The 13,506-nt window shown below is 40.8% G+C and overlaps 1 pseudogene; it reads left to right on the top strand.

Annotated features, from left to right (window-relative positions):
- The first annotated feature begins 2,385 nt into the window (after window positions 1-2,385).
- The window catches only part of LOC139436642 (serpin B4-like), a 36,966-nt pseudogene continuing 25,845 nt past the window's right edge, over window positions 2,386-13,506 (top strand).

The raw sequence follows: 13,506 nt of genomic DNA, 5'->3' as shown, positions 1-13,506 counted from the left end.
ACAGCTCAGGAGTTTGGCACCCTGCCAGCAGATCCTACTTTGGAATTTATGCTGCCCAGTGTGACTGAGTTGGACTCAGTTGTGGTTTCCCCACACATGGCTTTTCTGTCCCTTCTATTTGAACCTATATTTAGCATTAGAGTTGATAGGTTTATGTCCATGAGACTTACCTCTTTGGCATTTCCAGTGCCAGTTGGGTCCTGAATCTCAACAGAGTTGCAACACCTACTCTTCAGTTCGTTGGACTCACCCAGGACAACTATGAAAGAAATGATGATGGACAACAACCATGCCCAGGAACAGAGAGAGTTTGCAAGTGAGATAGTCCCATCCATCTGCCCCATGGGAACTAAGCATCCTCTCAATTAGAAGCAGAGTGGGCATCACCATCCCAGAATCCTCAGGATTGGGGAGTGAATAAAGGACTAGAGTAGACTTACTGTTATTCTATTATAGACTTATTGTTATTCTAGCAATAGAAGAGCTTTTATCACTGATGTGGAGGCAGTGGTCTCCGAAGGTTCTGAGTGGAGGGAGAGGGAAAAATAGGTGTAATATGGGGCATATTTTGGACATTGGAATTGTTCTGAACGACATTGCCATGATGGATACTGGCCCTTATATATTTTGTCAAAACTTATAAAACTGTGTGGGACAGTGTAAACTATAATGTAAACTATAATCCACACTTAGTGGTAATGCTCCAATATGTGTTCATCAATGGGAACAGATGTACCACACTAATAAAGGAGGTTGTTAATGTGGGAAAGTGTGGGGGGGGGGCCTATGAGAATCCCCTACATTTTTTATGTAACATTTTTGTACTCTAAGTAATCTCTAAAAATAATTTTTAAAGTATTTTAATAAATAAAAATATCTGAAAGAACACTTTCCAAGTAGAGAAAAAGAGAAGGGATGTGGTTCCCTTTCCTGTAATATTTTATTTTTTTACAAGGTGAACATATTCATTTCATTTGTGAAATATTTTTTTTTAAAGACTATTTGGAAGTTACTAGTGCACTTGAGTAGGGATATTTAAGAAGAATACTGGGGTTTCAGAACACCAGATGCAAAAGAGATAAGGAATCTCCATTCATCTGGCTTAACCACAAGCCTGAGCACACAAACCACAGATGTTGTCTAAGTGACTGAGTGCTCTATAAATCATGTACCAGAGCTGATGACAATCTATGTAATGATCATCAAGACAAGAGATATACCCAGAGATCTCCCTACAATTCTCTGGCATGCATAATCTCTCATTTCCCAGAATGACTATTCCATCCTTGGGCTCCCTTTTTTCCCCACCCACACATCAACATGATCACACATGCACGCACACTCCCCAAAGGAGGCCTTGCTTCTTGCGTCTTGACTCATTAAGAAAATCTGTACCACCAGACAGGAGCATCGTCATCATCCCGTCATCTGTGAGACACCCGTCCTCTCCTCCTCTGCTGCAGGCACATGGAGGGAGGGCCAGCTCTCTCAGGAACCCTCTCTGTGGGCTTCTCGGAAGGGAGGGCCCCTCTCGTCATCGCAAAGATTTACTCCTTTAATAACCCAATTTCCCTCCAGGATTATTAATATTTCCTTCTTTCTACCAGATCATTTCCAACAGTAAATTAAAATGCTCTTAAAAAATCCTCTAGGGAAACGATGTGGCGCAACCAATTGGCTCCCATCTACCATATAGGAGGTCCAGGGTTCAAAGCCCAGGGCCTTCTGGTGAGGACAAGCTGGTGCATGCAGCGAGCTGGCCCTTGCAGAGTGCCGGCCCACACTGGAATGCCACCCTGCACAGGAGTGCTTCACTACATGGGAATGCTGCCCAGCACGAGAAAGTCACCCCACACAGAAGTGCCGGCCGCCCCTGAGAGCTGGCACAACAAGATGATTCAATGAGAGACACAGGAGAGAAGACAAGAAGACGTAGCAGAACAGGCAGTCAAAGTGGTACAAGAGAGTAATCGCCTCTCTCCCACTCTGGAAGGTCCCAAGATTGGCTCTGAGGGCCGCCTAATGAGAATACAAGCAGACACAGAACACACAGCAAATGGACACAGAAAGCAGACAATGCAAGAACAGGGTGAGGGGGGAGAAATAAACATAATAAATCTTTTTAAAATAAGCATTATCTATTCCTCTCATCTACGAAGCATCTCTCTACTCCTTTTTGTAGCCAATTTTATTTTTCTTCTCCCAATTCCTCCCTTTTCCATTCTACAAATTTTTAAAAAGTATGGAATATCTCAAACTTATAAAATGTCCTGAAAATATCAAAAGTTTATGTGCCTACGAATTGTGTTTGCCACTCGCCCACACCAGCGCCACCTCTTGCTCGATGCTCAACCCAAAGGGAAGGGGTAGTGAGGTCTCCGCACCATGGCTTGTACCAAGCAGACTGCCCACAAGCCAACCCGCAGTAAAACCCCCTGGAAGCAGCTGGCCGCAAAAGCTGCGTGCAAGAACGTGCCCTCTACCGTAGGGGTGAAGCGACAGCATCGTTACCGACCTGGTACTGTGGCACTCCATGAAATTAGGTGTTATCTGAAGTCCACTGAACTTCTGACTCGCAAACTTCCCTTCCAATGTCTGGTGTGAGAAATTGCTCAGGACTTCCAGACAGACCCGCGCAGCTATTGGTGCTTTGCAAGAGTTGGCCTTTTTGAAGACACCAATCTGTGTGCTATCCATGTCAAATGTGTAACAATTATGCCAAAAGACATCCAGCCAGCACACCGCATACATGGATAATGTGCTTAAGAATCCACTATAATGGGAAAGATTTCATTCTCAAAAAAATTTTTTTTTCTTTTTCCTTTCTTCCTGTTATTGGTAGTTCTGAACATTAGATATTTTTTTCCAGGGGCTAAAAGGTTCCTAAGTATATGGTTATGAATGGAAAAATAGGGGAAAGAAATCAGGTATTGGCAGTTTTTCCATTTTCATTTGTGTGTGAATTTTTAATATAAATCGGGGACATAAAGCATTAATGCAAGTCAAAATGTTTCAGTGAACAATTTTCAAGAGATCAATTTTATAGCAATTATAAATAAAACTGTTAAATTTTTCTGGACAATGCCAGTATTTGGATTATTTTTTAAAAAGTAAATTTCTTATTGATGGCAACAAAATGGTGTTTGTAGCATTTTTATCATACAATAGATTCCATCCGTTCACTGTACTTTTTTGAGTTGTCCAACATGCAAGTACATGTTTTTTGTTTGTTTGTTTTTATTTCTCTTCCCTTCCCCACCCACCCTTCCCCCAGTTGTCTGCTCTCTGTGTCCATTCGCTGTGTGTTCTTCTGTGACCACTTCTATCCTTATCAGCGGCACCCAGAATCTGTGTCTTGTTTTTTCTGTTGTTGTTGTTGCATCACCTTGCTGCATCAGCGCTCCATGTGTGTGGTACTATTCCTGGGCAGGCTGCACTTTTTTCACACTGAGTGGCTCTCCTTACAGGGTGCATTCCTTGCACATGGGGCTCCCCTACACGGGGGACACCACTGCGTGGCAGGGCACTCCTTGCACGCATCAGCACTGCGCATGGGCCAGTTCATCACATGGATCAGGAGGCCCTGGGTTTGAACCTTGGACCTCCCATGTGATAGGCAGATGCCCTATCCATTGAGCCAAATCCACTTCCCAAACACATGTTTTTAATGTCTATCTTCTGTGCTGTTCCTGTAAGTCTGCTATTAAAATACATTAAACTACAACAAAAAAAGTTCATGTGCCTACCACCCAGATTTGACACCAGTTAGCATGTTTTCATTTCCATGTTAAAGAAATAGTACATTACATATATGTCGAGTGCCCACCCCAACATCTCACTCCCATGAAGCCTTGCTCAGAAGACACCACTATTCTGGGGTTCGTGTGTAGATTTCCCATCAATGTTTTATTGTTTTGAATACATAGGTGTGCATCCTTGAACATGCTATGTTGGATGTGCTTTTCTAAAAACTTTATATAAATTTTATGTACATATCCTTTTGCAACTTGCTCTCTTCTCACCCCAACATTACGTTTAGATATTTATCCTTTTTGGTACATGAATATCCAGTTCATTTGTATTCCATTGTATGAACTTAGCATAATTTACTTTCCTTATCTTCTATTAATACGCATCTAAGTTGTCTCTAAATCTTTCCCATTGCAAACAGCCCTGCAATTAACACCTCACACGGGTATCCCTGGCACAGTAGGGGAGTTCATCCTGGTTAAATAATTTAAAAAGGACTTCCTAAATTTGAACCACATATTATTAAAACTTACCAAATTAGTTGTACTAATCAGCATCCTCACCAATATTTTATCAGTAATACTCTTTCTCTACATCACACCAAACCTGCATATTTAAGAATTATCGGGAGGGGGCAAGATGGCGGCTGAGTGAACATCCCTGTTAGGGTCTTCCGCAGGGAATCGGCTGGGCGGCGTTGGAGACTCTTTGGGACCGGATTGTTTCGGGATTTTTGCTGGTCCGGAGGTGTCTGGACATTGATTTGGAGGGAAGTATACAATAGGTGCTACAGGGAACACCTCACATTTGCTGGGTTTTCCCATCCTCCACTGCCTCATTTCTGTGTGAACTGATTTAGGCTACCTACACTATCCCCCTTCCCCTGCATCTTGATATCCACTATCATCTACTGTCTCTCCTATATTCCACCCCCCACCTCCCGTTCTTTGATCCACAAAGTGTCTAACTCTTAATTTCTAATACCTTTGTTCTGTTTTCTGTCTGTTATCCACTCTTGAAACTATTACCTTTCTTTTCTTTTTCCCTCTCTCATGAAAACAATAGCTTTGTAGTTCATACCATATTCCTCCCATATTCAGTCATCTACTTCATAAAAGGTACTCTACCTACAGCTATAACTCTATACAATCTACATGAATCTAACCTCCATCCTCCCAGATCTCATATTCTTGCTTTGTTAACATACATCACCAATACTACTTTACACTTTTCCCTTGCTTACACAATTGCCTTTCCCCAACACTAATACTTTCCTCTAAAGTGAACTTAACCAACAACAAGTAACTAGAATAAGAAGAAAAAAGTGACAAAGAGAAGATATAACACCTATGCAAAAATAACAACTAATTAACCTCCAAGAGCAGACAAAGAAGCTAAGGAACTGATTAAATTCGTCAAAATAAAGAGATGACCAGAAAGCAACAAAAATCTACAGACCAAACCAATAATCAGGAAAACATGGCTGAATCCAATCAACAAACCAATAATCACGAAGGGGAGCAAAACTTGGCACAAGCAATGAAAGATCTCAGAACATTTATCACCAACAAATTTGATGCAGTAATGAAAGAGGTTAACAACATGAAGACATCACTTGGAGAGGAAATTGCAGACATACGCAAAAACATAACAGATATGATGGGAATGAACACCACAGTTCAAGAAATCAAAAATACACTTGCAGCAAATATCAACAGACTAGAAGAGGCAGAGCAGAGAATTAGTGATGTGGAAGACAGTACATCAGAAATCAAACAGATAGTAGAAGGCATCGATAAAAAGATAGAAAAAATCCAGCTAGGATTTAGGGACCTGAATGACAATGCAAAACACTCAAATATACGTATTATAGGTATTCCAGAAGAAGAAGAGAAGGGAAAGGGGTGAGAAGGAGTGTTGCAGGAAATAATGGCTGAAAACTTCCCAAATCTACTGAAAGAGACAGACGTACATATCCAAGAAGCACAGCGCACTCCACTGGTCATAAACCCCAACAGGCCCACCCCAAGACATATACTCGTCAAATTATCCAATGCTCAACACAAAGAGAAAATCCTAAAAGCAGCAAGAGAAAAGAAAACCATCACATACAAGGGAAGCTCCATAAGATTAAGTGCTGATTTCTCTTCTGAAACCATGGAGGCAAGGAGGCAGTGGTATGATATAGTCAGGGTACTAAAGGAAAAAAATTTCCAACCAAGAATACTCTATCCAGCTAAACTAGCATTCAAACATGATGGAGAGTTCAAAATATTCGCAGACAAACAGAAACTGAAAGAGTATACCAACAAGAAACCTCCCCTTCAAGAAATTCTAAAGGGAGTTCTGCAGGAAGAAAGGAAAAAACAGGAAAGGCAGAGTTAGAGGAGAGTATAAGACCAACAACAACAACAACAAAAAGACAAAAAAAAATATACAAACAAAATATGACAAACACAAATCCAATCAAAATATGGCTAACACAAATAATTCCTTGATAGTAATAACACTGAATGTCAACGGATTAAACTCACCTATCAAAAGATTCAGACTGGGACATTGGATAAGGAAATATGACCCATCCATATGCTGTCTACAAGAGACACATCTTAGACCCAGAGACGCATGGAGATTGAAAGTGAATGGCTGGAAAACAATCATACAAGCTAACAATAACCAAAAAAAGGCAGGAGTAGCTATATTAATATCAGACAAAATAGACTTTAAATGTGAAACAATTGTGAGAGACAAAGAAGGATACTACATTTTAATCAAAGGGAAAATCTGTCAAGAAGATCGAACAATCATAAATATCTATGCCCCTAACAAGGGTGCCTCTAAATACGTCAGGCAAATGCTGGAAAAACTAAGTGAAAGAATAGATACATCTACAATTATAGTGGGGGATTTTAATACACCACTATCAACTCTGGACAGAACATCTCAAAAGAGAATCACCAAAGAAACAAAACATCTGAATAGTATATTAGAGGAGCTCGACCTAATAGACATATATAGATCACTACACCCAAACACAGCAGGATATACATTTTTCTCAAGCGCACATGGATCATTCTCCAAGATAGATCATATGCTAGGCCACAAAGAAAGGCTGAACGAATTCAGAAAGATTGAAATCATACAAAACATTATCTCTGACCACAGTGGAGTCAAGCTGGAGATTTGCAAGGGACAGAAGCCCAGATTTCACACCACGATTTGGAAATTAAACAGCACACTCTTAGAAAAACAGTGGGTCAAAGAGGAAATCTCAAAAGAAATCAATGACTACCTTGAAACAAATGATAATGATAACACAACATACCAAAATTTATGGGATGCAGCAAAAGCAGTACTGAGAGGGAAGTTTATAGCCATAAATTCATATATCAAAAAAGAAGAAAGAGCAAAAATTGAAGAACTAACTGCACATTTGAAGGAATTAGAAAAACAACAACAAAGTAAACCAACAGGAAGAAGAAGGAAGGAAATAACAAAGATAAGAGCAGAACTAAATGAAATAGAAAATAAGAAAGCACTTGAACAGATAAACAAGACCAAGAGCTGGTTTTTTGAGACGATTAACAAAATTGACAAACCTTTAGCAACACTAACAAAGAAAAAAAGAGAGAAGATGCAAATACACAAAATAAGAAATGAGAAAGGCGATATCACCACTGACCCCACAGAAATAAAGACTATCATAAGAGGATATTTTGAAAAACTATATTCCAACAAAAATGACAATCTAGAGGAAATGGACAAATTCCTAGAAACACATAAGCAGCCCATATTGACGAAAGAAGAAATTGACGATCTTAACAAACCAATCACAAGCAGAGAGATAGAATCAGTTATTAAAAATCTCCCAACTAAGAAGAGCCCAGGGCCAGATGGCTTCACAGGTGAATTCTACAAAACATTCCGGAAAGAACTGACACCAATCCTGCTGAAACTATTCCAAAACATCGAAACAGAAAGAACATTACCCAACTCCTTCTATGATGCCAACATTACCCTAGTACCAAAGCCAAACAAAGACATCACAAGAAAGGAAAATTACAGACCAATTTCTCTAATGAACCTAGACGCAAAAATACTTAACAAAATACTTGCTAATCGTATTCAACAACACATTAAACGTATTAAACACCACGACCAAGTGGGATTCATCCCAGGTATGCAAGGATGGTTCAACATAAGAAAATCAATCAACGTAATACACCATATAAACAGATTGAAGGAAAAAAATCACATGATTATATCTATTGATGCAGAAAAAGCATTTGACAAAATACAGCAGCCTTTCTTGATAAAAACACTCCAAAAGATTGGAATACAAGGGAATTTTTTGAACATGATAAAGAGTATATATGAAAAACCTAAAGCCAATATTGTTTACAATGGAGAAATCCTAGACTCCTTCCCTCTAAACTCAGGAACAAGACAAGGATGCCCACTGTCTCCGCTCCTATTTAACATTGTCTTAGAAGTACTTGCTCGAGCACTGAGGCAAGAACCAGAAATAAAAGGCATTCAAATTGGAAAGGAAGAAGTCAAAATTTCATTATTTGCAGTTGACATGATCCTATACATAGAAAACCCTGAGAGATCTACAATGAAGATTCTAGAACTCATAAATGAGTTTAGTAAAGTTGCAGGTTATAAGATCAATGCGCAAAAATCAGTAGCATTTCTGTACACCAATAATGAGCAAGATCAGGAGGAAATCAAGAAACAAATACCATTCACAATAGTAAATAAAAAAATCAAATACTTAGGAATAAATTTAACTAAAGAGGTAAAGAACTTATACACCGAGAACTATACAAGATTGTTCAAGGAAATCAAAGAAGACCTAAATAAATGGAAGACTATTCCTTGTTCATGGATAGGAAGACTGAACATTATTAAGATGTCTATCCTACCAAAACTGATCTACACATTCAATGCAATCCCAATAAAAATCAACGCAGCCTTCTTTAAGGAACTAGAAAAACTAACTATGAAATTTATTTGGAAAGGAAAGAGACCCCGAATAGCCAAAGACATACTGAAAAAGAAAAACGAAATGGGAGGAATCACACTACCTGACTTCAAAACATACTATAAAGCTACGGTGGTGAAAACAGCATGGTATTGGCATAAGGAGAGACACATAGACCAATGGAATCGAATTGAAAGCTCTGATATAGAACCTCACATATACAACCACATAATATTCGATAAAGCCACCAAACCCTCTCAACTGGGAGAGAGTGGCCTATTCAACAAATGGTGTCTGGAGAACTGGATAGCCATATGTAGAAGAATGAAAGAGGATTACCATCTCACACCTTATACAAAGATCAACTCAAGATGGATCAAAGACCTAAATATAAGAGCCAAGACCATAAAAACCTTAGAAAGCAGTGTAGGGAAACATCTACAGGACCTTGTAATAGGAAATGGATTTATGAATATCTCACCAAAAGCACGAGCAGCAAAAGAACTAATAGATAAATGGGACTTCCTCAAAATTAAAGCCTTCTGCACCTCAAAGGAGTTTGTCAAGAAAGTAAAAAGGGAGCCCACACAGTGGGAGAAAATATTTGGCAATCATATATCTGATAAGAAACTTATAACTTGCATATATAAAGAACTCCTATATCTTGAAAATAAAAAGATAAACAACCCATTTAAAAAATGGGAAAAAAACTTAAACAGACACTTCTCCGAAGAAGAAATACAAATGGCAAGAAAGCACATGAAAAAATGTTCCAAATCTCTAGCTATCAGGGAAATGCAAATCAAAACTACAATGAGATACCATCTTACACCCATAAGATTGGCAGCTATGAAAAAAATAGAAGAATACAAGTGCTGGAGAGGATGTGAAGGAAGGGGAACACTCATCCACTGCTGGTGGGAATGCAGAAGGATCCAACCATTCTGGAGGACAGTATGGCGGTTTCTCAAAAAACTAGCCATAGATTTGCCATATGACCCAGCAATACCACTGCTGGGTATATACCCAGCAGAACTGAAAACAAGGACACAAACCGATATATGTACACCAATGTTCATAGCAGCATTGTTCACTATTGCCAAAAGTTGGAATCAACCCAAATGCCCATCAACAGATGAGTGGATCAATAAAATGTGGTATATACACACAATGGAATACTACTCGGCTGTAAGAACAAACACATGTGATAACATGGATGAATCTTGAGAACCTTATGTTGAGTGAAGCAACCCAGACATTGAAGGACAAATACTACATGACCTCAATGATATGAAATAACCAAGCTGCCCTAGATAGCAAGAGACTGAACGATAGGCTTACAGGAAATCGGAGGGTGGAGGAAGGATATGAGCCGACGTCTGCAGGGGTGGAATTTAAGACGAGATGGTGGTAAGTATGAACACAAAGAAGAGATAAAAGGGGGGCAAGGGGTTGCCTTTGGTTGGGGCTTTGCGGGTTTGAGGGTGGCTGGGGAGGGACGGATGGGTAACGTTGCCCAAAAGTGGGGGGAGGGAGGGGTAGCACACGAACACAGGAGAGGGTCAGGTGTTGGTGGAGAGTAAAATGCCAAGAAAATCATATCAAAATATAATAAAGAGGGTTACCTGTTTAGAATGCTCGGAGGGGAGGGTCTGATGCAGGACGGGCTCCTGGGGAATGCCTAAATGCTCATTCTGCCAGAGTGGGTGACACCATGGGGTAGAAACCCAAGTAGTGAGAGTGGGGGTGGACCCACATCCTGGGGAGGACTAATGCCATCAAATAGAGGGAACTGTATCCCTCGAGAGAAAGGGTGGCTCCCAGGGCATTGGGGCAGTTGAGCAAGTTAGGCCCTGAACACTATTCCATCTATATCTGGAAGTGGCTCCTCAGGAAACGGAAGTTGGCTGTCACTGTGGGCACCAAGGTGGAAGGGAAAATGGACGTTAAATGTGTGGAACCAAAGTAAATGGGGGGTAAGAGAGGAGTTTCTTGAGAGTACACAAGGATGGATATAAAACATGTAATATTACAGCATAACATATAGGAGATGACAGACTGATAATGTAAACCATAATGTAAAACATAGGATAACTAAAAATGTAAAGAACTGTGTATCCTAAAGTATGCACCATAATGTAAGCACAGATGTCACCTTGTTAGAAAGCTAATGTCTCAGACTCTGTACATCACTTTAAGTAAATATGATATGAATAGGGCGTAAGAGTATCACTGTGGAAGGGAAAAGGTTTTCTGGTGGATGTGTGGGAGTGCTGTATATTATATATATACATTGCTGTGGTCTAGGACTCCTGTGAAGAAAAGCTGAATAATTAGGGGGGGGGGAAAAAAAAAAAAAGAAAAAGATAGGATGTGGAATTTTTTCAAGTCAACATTCTTTATCTAAGTTCTTTATCTAACTTTATCCAAGTTCTTTATCTATCCTTTAAACCCATCGCTATATGCCATTCCCTAGTAAGGGACCATGACATTATAATGGGCTTCAAATTTCAGGGAGTTCTGGATCACAGAGTGTTTCAACAATGGCAATGGAGGGATACTGGTATGGGATACCAATGACAGGTGATATATGGCTGACAGGGAGCTGTACAGAACATATGTCCAGGGTGCATGGTAATGTTTGGATATACTCATAGTGGCAACAATTAAAAACCACAGTAGGGGGGGTACTGGGTTCCTGGCCAGTAGTGCTCTGTCATGGTCCCTAGGGGAGCAGCGACAGTCTCCCAGGTACAGTGGCGGGGACCGGGAGGGAGTGAGGGTTCAACAGTGAGCCCCTGATGCTAATGACTATGCTTCTGAGCTGACAAACCTAAAATAAGAACAAGGCCTAGAGCAACATTGTGCCTGGGAATTTCCTCCTGTCAGCCTTCGTGTTACTCAAATGTGGCCAGTCTCGAAGCCAAACTCAGCATGTAAATGCAATGCCTTCCCCCCAGCGTGGGACATGACACCCGGGGATGAGCCTCCCTGGCAACGAGGGACCACTATCAAATACCAACTGATGATGCAACTGGAAAATGACCTTATACGGAAGGTCCAATGCGGATCAGCAGAATATCCATGTCTACATAAAATAACATGACTTTAAAATGCTGTTTGACCTAAAGTAAGGGGGAAATGGAAAGGAGAAATGAGTTTATATGGCTACGAGTTTCTAAAAAAGAGTCTGGAGGCTGGCAGAAGGATTGCCCTCATGCACAACTGAGCAGAGTCAGAGAGACAGATAAAGCAGATACGACCCCCAGATACTGGTTCCTTTGAGGGCTAAAGAGACCCATGGGAGTTATGGTCATGGCCGATGGGGTTAACTACCAGGGCAGATGGCCCCTCTTTGGAAATGGTGTTTATGTGTGATGAATCTGGACTCAGATGGGATCACCCTTCATAAGACTTCCATGCTAATGTGCTGGAGGTGCAGTTAATGTTGGGGTTTAAGATATATTTAGGGGATTTGAATCTCTGGACTGACAATGTGATAGCCAGGTCCTGAGCCTCAACAGACTCCAGCACCTACAATCTGATCTATTGGACTTACCACACTCAGCTAAGATGGAGTTGAAGAAGGACAACCACCACACCATGGAGCCTAGAGTGATTACAACTGAAAATGGGAGGATTGCATCCAGCATCCATGTGGAATCTGAGCCTCCTCTTGACATAGAGGTGCAATGGACACAACCAATCCAATGTCCACATAGAAGAGGTGGCATTGGATTGGGAAAAGTGGACATGATGGACGATGGGTATGGGGAAAGGCAGGAAGAGATGAGAGGTGGAGGCGTCTTTGGGACATGGAGCTGCCCTGGATGGTGCTTCAGAGGTAATCACCGGACATTGTAAATCCTCACAGGGCCCACTGGATGGAATGGAGGAGAGTATGGGCCATGATGTGAACCATTGTCTATGAGGTGCAGAGGTGCCCAAAGATGTACTTACCAAATCCAATGGATGTGTCATGATGATGGGAACGAGTGTTGTTGGGGGGGTGAGGGGGGGCGGGGGGGTGGGGTTGAATGGGACCTCACATATATATTTTTAATGTAATATTATTACAAAGTCAATAAAAAAAATTTAAAAAAAAAAGAATTATCAGTTTTATCTATGTAAATCTCACTGTTTTTATTTCATTTCTTGACTTGGAAAGATATAGGACACATATGACTTTACAATTTACTTGTCATGACCTGAAAGAAGTGTTTTTTACTTTATTTTTTATTTTTATTTTTTTAAACCTTTCTTGGTTTTGTTTAAGCCCTTATTCTGTTTCTAAGATTTTTTTTCTCTCCCCCCCCCCCTCGCCCCACCATTGTCTGCTCTCTATTCCATTCACTGTGTGTTCTTCTGTGTCTACTTGTATTCTTGTCAGCAGCACCGGGAATCTGTATCTGTTTTTTTTTTTGTTGCATCCTCTTGCTGCGTCAGCTCTCCATGTGTGCGGCACCACTCCTGGGTGGGCTGCACTTTCTTCGTGTGGGGCAGCTCTCCTTGTGGGGCGCACTCCTTGTGCATGGAGTGTCCCTGCATGGTACAGCACTCCTTGTGTGCATCAGCACTGCGCATGGGCGAGCTCACCAGACAGGTCAGGAGGCCCTGTGTTTGAACCCTGGACCTCATGGTAGGTGGATGCCCTATCCCTTGAGTGAAGGTTAGACTTGAATTTTCCAGGCCAAACAGAGGTAATCAGCCAAGCACAGCACACAGTCTTTACACTTGCTGTTTTCACTATAGCATCTAAGTACCACAGC

The sequence above is a fragment of the Dasypus novemcinctus genome, chromosome 16 (genome assembly GCF_030445035.2).
Source record: "Dasypus novemcinctus isolate mDasNov1 chromosome 16, mDasNov1.1.hap2, whole genome shotgun sequence".
In the NCBI taxonomy this organism is placed as follows: Eukaryota; Metazoa; Chordata; class Mammalia; order Cingulata; family Dasypodidae; genus Dasypus; species Dasypus novemcinctus.
Note: the sequence above shows the minus strand (reverse complement) of the source record. Positions and strands in the feature narration are given on the sequence as shown.